Source organism: Papio anubis, chromosome 7 (assembly GCF_008728515.1).
Source record: "Papio anubis isolate 15944 chromosome 7, Panubis1.0, whole genome shotgun sequence".
Lineage (NCBI taxonomy): Eukaryota > Metazoa > Chordata > Mammalia > Primates > Cercopithecidae > Papio > Papio anubis.
The window spans coordinates 101516600-101525229 of NC_044982.1; the positions used below are offsets into that span (position 1 = coordinate 101516600).

An 8630-nucleotide genomic window follows, 5' to 3' on the forward strand; every position below is an offset into this window, starting at 1 on the left:
CAGGAAAACTAGAACACTAACTCAAAAACAGGAACTCAAAAAATGTTAACTAAACTTTTCAAAGTCTGCCTCTTCACTCATTTTTAGGTAATTATGAAGTAGTGTTTTTTAGTGGAAGATTTAAACTTTGGAGTCTTACAGACCTATATGCAAATCTCAACTTTGCCAACAGCTTATGTGACTCTAGGCAAGCTGTTTAACCATCCTCAGGTGTCACTTTTGGTCTTCGTGTAATAAAAATAATAACACCTGCTTCTCAGGTTTGTAGGGAGGATAAAGGGCATGATGCACAAAGATCTTGCACTTTAAAAAATGTGAACTCCTTCTTCTAAAAGCACTAAAGCAAATAAAGCTGCCATAGTACTGCAAGGCATTCATTATCCGTTCTTCCTTCCGTCCATCCATCTATCCATCCATCCATCCGTCTTCCATCCGTCCATCCATCCATCCACTCATCCATCCACCCATCCATCCATCCATCCATCCATCCATCCATCCATCCATCCAACCATCCATCTATCCATCCATTTATCCATCCATCTTCACCTATGAAGCCTCATAGTAAGGGATCAAGTCATCCAGGTGACTAAATCACATTTTAGTGTAGACGTCAGTATCACCCTTTTACCCCAAAACATTTTTATGAGGGTGAAATCTGACACTGTTCTAAATATCAAAGGCAATGGCAGCCTTTGGATTGACTTTGACATTGCCCAATGGGATAATTACAATGTAGTTATATTGTACTTATGCACAAATATAATTTATAATTAAAGCCATCATTGACTATAGGAAACATATTCCACCTGACTTCTGCAATTTGTTTTCCTTTAGTCCCTTGGTGGGAGAGGTGGGTTGGCGGGGGGGGGGGGGGGAACCTACCATATGCACTCTCCAATGAACACCAATTCCTTCTGACTTCCCTTTTCTTCCTTCTTCCCTTTTATTCCTTCTTCTTGCTCCTTTGTTTTCATACTGTTTAATATGCTTATGCCATGTAGATGATTTTGTAGGTGATTTTTTAAAATTTCTAATTTATTTCATTTTACAACAAAGGCATAGGCACATTTGTTTTTGTAGTATGCAGATGCTGAACCAGAGATCAGAGAGGTTAAATAACTTGCTCAAGGCTTCTCAGGTGGTGAGTGACAAGTGGAAACCTTAGCCCAGGAATTCAGAGTCTGTTACTTTGAGACATATTTATTCTCAGGTTGTTTTTATCCTCTATAATCTTGAAAAACATTACCTCTCTGAAGTGTCACCTCCTTTCAGAAATTACCTGCCCTCTCTCTGGGTTCTCCAGCTTGAGCCTAATTCTTTGGGAACATGGTAACACCCTCCACAGAACAAATAAGACCTTTAAACATCTGAAGTGTCAAAATATTGTGTGTCTAGAAATCTGCCAAGCGCAACTGAAAGTATCTAAACACAAAACTTGCATGGATGTTAAAGTTAAAATAGACTATTTTAAAATTTTGTCTTACTATCAGGTTCTGGATAAGATCACTGAAGCTGAAGTTGTCTAATCTATCTTGCTTTTACCATTAATTTATTTGTGTCATGCCCTCTTTGCTGGTTCTCTAAGTACACGCTTGTTGCATTACTGGAAATGAAGCATTGACATTCTCTCTGGGCCTCATGAAATAACAGAATTGGACTAGATCTCTTCCAATTGCCTTCCAAGCTCTTACCTTCTTTGACTTTGCGGCGACCCTCCTCAGCCTTTGCAGGACATAGCTGTGAAGTTGGCTTTGGTATGATGTTATAGGACAGGATTTAAGCTTTGCCCAGGGTTCCAGGATCTGAAATTCCCAGCACAAAGGATACAAAACCTTCTTTCTGTTCTGAAGACCTTTACAGTCAACTGACTCATAGAGTTTTAGTGTCAGGTCACCCTTTGGTCAGAAATACGGACTTTCAGATGTAGTAATCCAACATGCTCGGGGCTTCGCTTTTCACTGCAATAAGCTTTTGGTCACAGAATAGTGAGTGTCCGCAGAACCATTTTGGGATTTCTGGGCCTACTTACCAACACTTTCCCAAGCTCCTGTATGGCAGCTCCTGTAGCACATTGTCCTTTTATTTATTTATTTACATTGAGTTGTATGTTGAGGAAAAATGAGACACAGAGGCAATACATACCTAAGAGAAAACTATAAATAAATATCACTTTAATCACAGAGGTTTGACTGTACGATCTTTAGCAGCTGGAAAATTGCCCAAGTGGTGGCCACCCCTCCACATCCACCTTGTTCCTGCAGGAGACTACAGACTGCCCTGCTCCCCACCCAGCTAGGGTCCCTCTGCTGCTGCCTCTCATGCCTAGTTTTGAGGACAAAATAGGACAAGATTTCAGACTCAGACGTCTTTCTTTCTGTCTTGGTTAGAGAAGGCCTCTGCAGCACAGTGCAGGTGGGTCACCCCTCTATGGAGTGATGGTCTTTCTTCTGCTCTGTGCTACTTTGGCTCTTGCCCCTCCTATGAAGGTTTGGGTCCTGACAGGCTGGACCTTTAAGATGGGGATTGTGAGACGTTATTTTTCTTCTAACCTAATCCCAACCCTAAGAGTATAGAGTGAATCCAGCCTACCTCACCCCTTTTAAGGACGAAGGTGCAGGCAAGTATTAGATTGGGTGTGAGCATCAGCCTGCAGTCAGCTCACCTGGCCTCTCCCTGACTCAGTCTCTCTGGCTGACATATTTGAAGTGTTCAATGAAAGGAAAAGAGCTATATCCTCATCTCAGTTGGCTAAAAAGGAGACATCCGGGTCTCTGTGTCCAAAGGGCCTAGGGGCTGTCCTGTTTTGCCTCACTGTTTATTCATTCTATCCATTATTCCTCCTTTTCTGCAAACATTTATTGAGCAATTGCTGTGTGTCAGGTAATTTTGGTGCCGAGACTGCAAAACTGTATCACACATAAAAAGTAATTAAAATAATCCCACTAATTGCAATCCAGTATGATAAGTGCCCTAAGAGAAGTTTATACAAAATATCTGAATACTCAGTGAAGGGGAAGAGGGTAAAATTTTTTCTTTTCTGGTGAAGCAAGAGGCTTCCTGAAAGAAGTAACCTTTGAGCTACATCTTTTATGGTGGTTAAGAACATAGACTTTGGATGGATAAATTATTTTGCTGCTGCTTCTAACCTATATGCCCTTGTGCCAGTAACCTAAGCTCTCCAAGACCCACACTCCTCATCAGAAAAGCAGGAAATAGAATACTTACTTCATAGGATTGTGGTGAACATGCATGAGCTATATAAAGCACTTAGCAAGGTGCCTGACACAAGGTGACCTTAGCTGTTACTAATTTTAATGGCTGTATATTATGATTATCACCAAGTGACAGACGAGTGGGAAGGAAGAGGAAAACATTCTAGAAGACAGCACAGCCTGTGCAAAGGCATGGGGGCACCTCTTTCCTTAGACATGCAGAGCTACAATCTACAAGATCTGACCCTGGCCTGGAGGAGGTGGAGGGTGAGAGGGAGGGTACTTGGATATTTACAGAGGAGATGTGTTGCACAGGCTCTTCCAAACCCTGTTTTCAGAGTCCTGACATTGCCTGCCTGGCTATGTACCCTTCTCCTCCCTTCATCAGCCTTCACCCAGTGGATCATCCCATTTTCTTCCATAGACTAATCCCTTCTCCAGCCCCAGTACTTTCATTAGATAACAAATGGATCATCTGATTGATATCTCAGTATTAGGAAATCATTATCAGGCTCCAGAAAATGATTTTCTGTTACAGAACTGGGATTATTTATTTATTTCGGTACCAATGAATGTATTTTTCACTCAATGGAGATTTTCCATTTTTGGCCCACAGCAATATCCGGAGAGAGAGCGAGAGATTCCTATAGAATACAAGACAAGACTATCACAATGGTGAGTAATAACAAGATAAAATCAAACATATCTTCCTCTGTTGAGTGTGGGGAAACATTGGCGAGGTTGATACAAGCTTAACTATAGATGCTTTGAAAGGATCCGCCGATGTTTAACACGTGGAGGGAAAATATTGCTGCAAGCTCCAATTCTAAGCGGCTGTGGATGAATGAGGTAAGAGAGGTGGAGAATGGAGAAAGGAGAATGTGTTCTCCTCTCCATAATTAAAAGTGAAAGGAGCTTGTGGCTAAGAAAGATGGGGCCGAATGGAGCTCTCCCTGCATTCCCTTTTAACCAGGACTGAGTATGTGATTGCAGCTGAGGACAAACAGTGGATAAAAACCAAGTGGGTGAAATTCCTTGCATTGCACATTCAAGACAGTTTCCCAATGACTAAAAGGCTGGCATGGAGCTGGACCAGAAAATGTAAATGCGTTCAGTTCATAGGCAGGCAAACTTAAGTTCTTAGAATATAGCAAAACTCCTGAGGCCTCTCCAGAACCTGGGGGAAGATTTGGGTTAATCTACTTCAATTTTATTTTATTCTGAGGTTTTTTTAAAATTTTTTGTTTTTAGATGAGTTTTATTTTTCCTTGGTAGAGAAACTCTTGCTGTATCAAATGCCCTCTCTGGGCTTTAGAATTTCATTAATTAGCATCTTTTAAATGGTTGGGTAATATTCTTTTCTCCCTTTTCCAAGCCATTTCCCCAAGCCTTAATTTTAATAAAGCTGGTGTTCATGAACATTTGAATTTTAAAGCCCTTGGTTATAAGAAAGACAGAGAATGCATTTTAAAAGAGAGCCAATCAAGGATGACTCAAATGATGAACAGGACTTCTCTGCTTTTATGAGTCTACTTTTAAAGATCCAATATTATCTTAAGATACCTTTTTTCTTTTTTTCCCCTGTAGATAGAGAGCAACCTAAAAGAATATATGCAGGCTTGATTATGGGGGCAGAGACACTGGGGAAGAGTTACTCTGGCATATTTTAGTGTGGGTGGCAATTTCGTTTAAAATAGAGCAATAATAAACCTGTTTTTATTTTTTTCATAGAAGCACTACATTTCAAGCAGTAAAGGTGAACTATTTAAGAGCTTTTTAAAAAGAGAACACATGACTACAACTCTTTAAGATCCCAAATTGTTCACGGAATTTATGCAGTGATGAATACATTTGCCAGTGTAGACTGTTAAAGGTAGAATGGTTGGAAATTGACTCCACGGTTACCCACCTGCCTGGTGCAAGGTTGTGTGTTTCCCCAGCAACTGGGATAACATCATAACCGCTTACAGTGCTGCAGAGCCTGCAGCCCCCTGGGCGGCTTCAGGTGGTAGTGATGCTATCAGCTGTTGCTAGGGCAACGCAAAACCTTGACCTTCTGAGACCTGCCAGGCAAGGAATGGAGAAATACAGATTTTGAGTCCTGTCTGGAGGTCTGCTGGTGATTAAAGGAATATAATTATGTATCTATCAGCTGCTAAATTATGTATTAGATTCACATACTCATACAAATCAATACATAATAACTAAATAATGCACACATGCTTGCAAGCGGTCTCCATTTAGTAGGTAGAGGGTGCGTCCATATTTGGAAGTGGTAAATGTTTTTATATCCTCCATGGAATCTACCGGTTGACAATTGGTGGTAAGATATTTCCCCCAGTCTTCCCAATCTCATCATCTACTCATGACTTTTTACCTCCTGATTCCAAAACCTGGAAGAAGTATTGAAGAGGTAAATCTGCAGTTACTCTTAAAATGTTTTACGTGTTGGAGAGATGAGGTCCCAGAGCAGTGAGGTGATTTGCCTTACATCATACAGATTTAGGGAAAGAGAAATAGGATTGTGCTTCTCTTGTGTGTATCCCTTTTCATCCTAACTTACACTGGCTACCTGCCCTTTGTGAGATGTGTATATATATATATATATATATATGAGATATAATATATAATATATAATATAACATTATATATATAATGAATTATATATAATAAATATATATGAATGATGAATATCTTTCAGTTGTTAATTCTGCCAAGTATTTCCTCGGCTTCTGAAGCACCATCTTTTCTGACATCTTTCTACACTATTATTGACCAAATCCCCATTGTCTTCTATCTTGAGTGTTTTTGGAAGGGAATGCAGGAGGCATCTGACTAAGTGCCTATTGGCTTATGACCTCAAGTACCTCTACTTTAGAGCTAAAGGAAGTACAATCCAGTCTTTCTTCAAAGTTTATTATTCTCTTTTTCATCATGGAAATTATTCCTGCTTACTTCCTGAAGAGTAGTTTCAGTACCTTTGGTATCCTGAATATTGGGGAACCAATGGGGGACTCATTTAAACCATGTCAGTGTTCTGAGTTTTATTGATCACTGTATACTCCCCTCTCTCCAAATATAGAGTGTTTTGATGGTGTTCAATTACCATTTCTCATTCACTCAGTTTATTTTTATGATTACAACAACACGTTAATGTATTGTGAGAAGAAAAGGATTCTGAAAAGCTTACCTTTCTGAAAAAATAAATATTGGCCTTACTGATTAATTTTTATAGTAACTCTATGTTGGTGCTGGTACAACAGACTTGGTGATTGCCTAGGAGAGAGGAGTGTGACATAATTCTAGATACGAATAATAAAGCCATATTTCACCTAGCAACTATATAATGGGAGAGGGTCAGACCATTAGTGGGCATCAAGACAGAATAAACTATGCTTCCGGTGTACTTACTCCATGATGAAAGACCCTTTTCATGATTCCATTCCTCATGAAAGAGAGCAAATCTGTTTTTCTTCCCTTCTGGTAATTGCATTTTTGGATACAATTACTGGTTATCTCTAGGCATCCCACAGGTGGGGATATTGGATTCCATTGAGGATTTGATGTAGTAACTCACCTCTTGGCTTTTTTTGCTAAATGCCATTTTGCTGAGTAATCAGCATGTTTTCCGAGTGAATGTGGTGTGCCATCTGCAATCTGTTTACTTAACTTCGTGAGCTCCATTTCTTCAAAGGTGAAGAACAGAGCTTTTAAACACAAATTTGAAATGGATTCTTAACAGAACCTTGCTTGTTACTTACAGAGTCAGAGACTATTAAAATGCAAAGAACTTGAAAAAGAAGAACTCAGTTACTTTGGATCACTGATCATCATCCCTGAATTGATGTAATTTGCTTAAATTGCTGAGTGGAACTCAGAGTTCTGGGTTTCACATTCAGTTGGTAACTACTTTTATTTTTGTAGCACTTAGGCTCTCTCTAAAGCTACTGTTTACCTTTCTAAGTTGCATTCAAGAAAGCTTGATAGATAAAAATCCAAATTTGCAAAACAGATAAATTAGTGGACCAGTATTCCAACCACAGAGAAAATTCACAGCATGGTTCCTTAAATAAAATCATGCTTCACTGGTGAGTTTGAAATAGAATTTGATTTTCCCCCATTGTATAGGTGAAGAAATTGAGATTAGAACTGTCTCCCAAATATAAAAATTTGATTCACACACAACCTTTTAGGAATACATCCATTGTGTAAAAGATGATATGCTTGCATGCAGAGAATGATGTCAGTGACACAAATTCTCAGTGGGAAAACTGTCATAAGATTTGAGATTCTGTTATAAAATCCCTGAGTCCTCCAAAGTTCTTGTTGTAAGTGAAACAAACCATTCACTTATATGTGGAGATTATCTCCAGTTTCCCTATGTACCACCAAACTGAGAAAAGCTGAACTGCCATCTTCTGGAAACATCTCAGCATTCATCCACGAGCATGTACCTAGCCAAGTCAGTAAAGTTAAGAGATAAGAAGCATGGGAATAATTATATTTTATATGTACACCATTGTTTTCTTGCTCACTTTACCCAAAGTGACCTTGTTTATAATGTGACCCCACCTCTTGGCCATAGCAAACTAGCCTAGAGGTGAACGCCACTCCAGTCAAACCTATTGCATTCTCCGTCCATCAAACTGGAATTAAATGACATAGACAGGAAGTCAGCCTAGTGGTTGTGGGTGCTAGAATCAAAGGGTCATGCAACCTTTGGGCTGGAGAATACCATCAATTATGTGAACAGTGATAATAAAACAGAGAAAGCTAAAAGTTATAGAAAGAAGAGATGCTCAAAGAGATGCAGCATCTGGAATCCATGTGGCTAGGAGACTTCCTGCTTGAAAAGTTTTCAGTAGTTGTAAGATCCTGATTCTACTCCCTCACCTTTATTTTAATATGTATATCTTTATATGAACTTTTTCTGGAGCTAGTTCTGAATGAGTTTGGTCTCTTTTGCAAATTCAGGAGCCCCCAGCCACCTGTTCTTGTGAAATAGCCTTCAGTACAATTGCTTAGTTTCATCAGTGACCTATTTTGAATGTGATTAATAAATTCAAAGATTGCACCATCAATTATTTTCAACTAGGGCCTCCTGAGCCCTAGACATTGTCCATTTCAGGATTCCCTCAAACCACGACTTAGGGTTCACCTTAATCTTTCCCACATTTTCTGCAAATATTTGGGGCTGCTATTCTCCCAGGTCCATTGTACTCATACTTTCTGTATCTGTAAATATTATTTCTTTTACCCACCATTGGTCTAGATGTAAAAGTCAGCCCTTGACACTTTCCAAAGTTAATACACTCACAAAGTCCTTCAAAAGCATATTACTCAACACTGTGGGTCATAGGGAAAGTTTCTATTATGTAATGTGCAGCAAAACATAACAAACAACAACTCCCAAATCTT

At 39.3% G+C, this 8630-nt stretch overlaps 1 long non-coding RNA gene across 1 annotated transcript; it reads right to left on the reverse strand.

Moving 5' to 3' along the window:
* Positions 1 to 953: 953 nt before the first annotated feature.
* LOC110743714 lies at positions 954 to 7269 on the reverse strand. Its single transcript, XR_002523183.2, has 2 exons — positions 6403 to 7269; positions 954 to 3856 (listed from the first exon to the last, which is right to left on the reverse strand). It is a non-coding gene; the product is annotated as an uncharacterized LOC110743714 (long non-coding RNA).
* Between the last annotated feature and the right edge of the window lie 1361 nt (positions 7270 to 8630).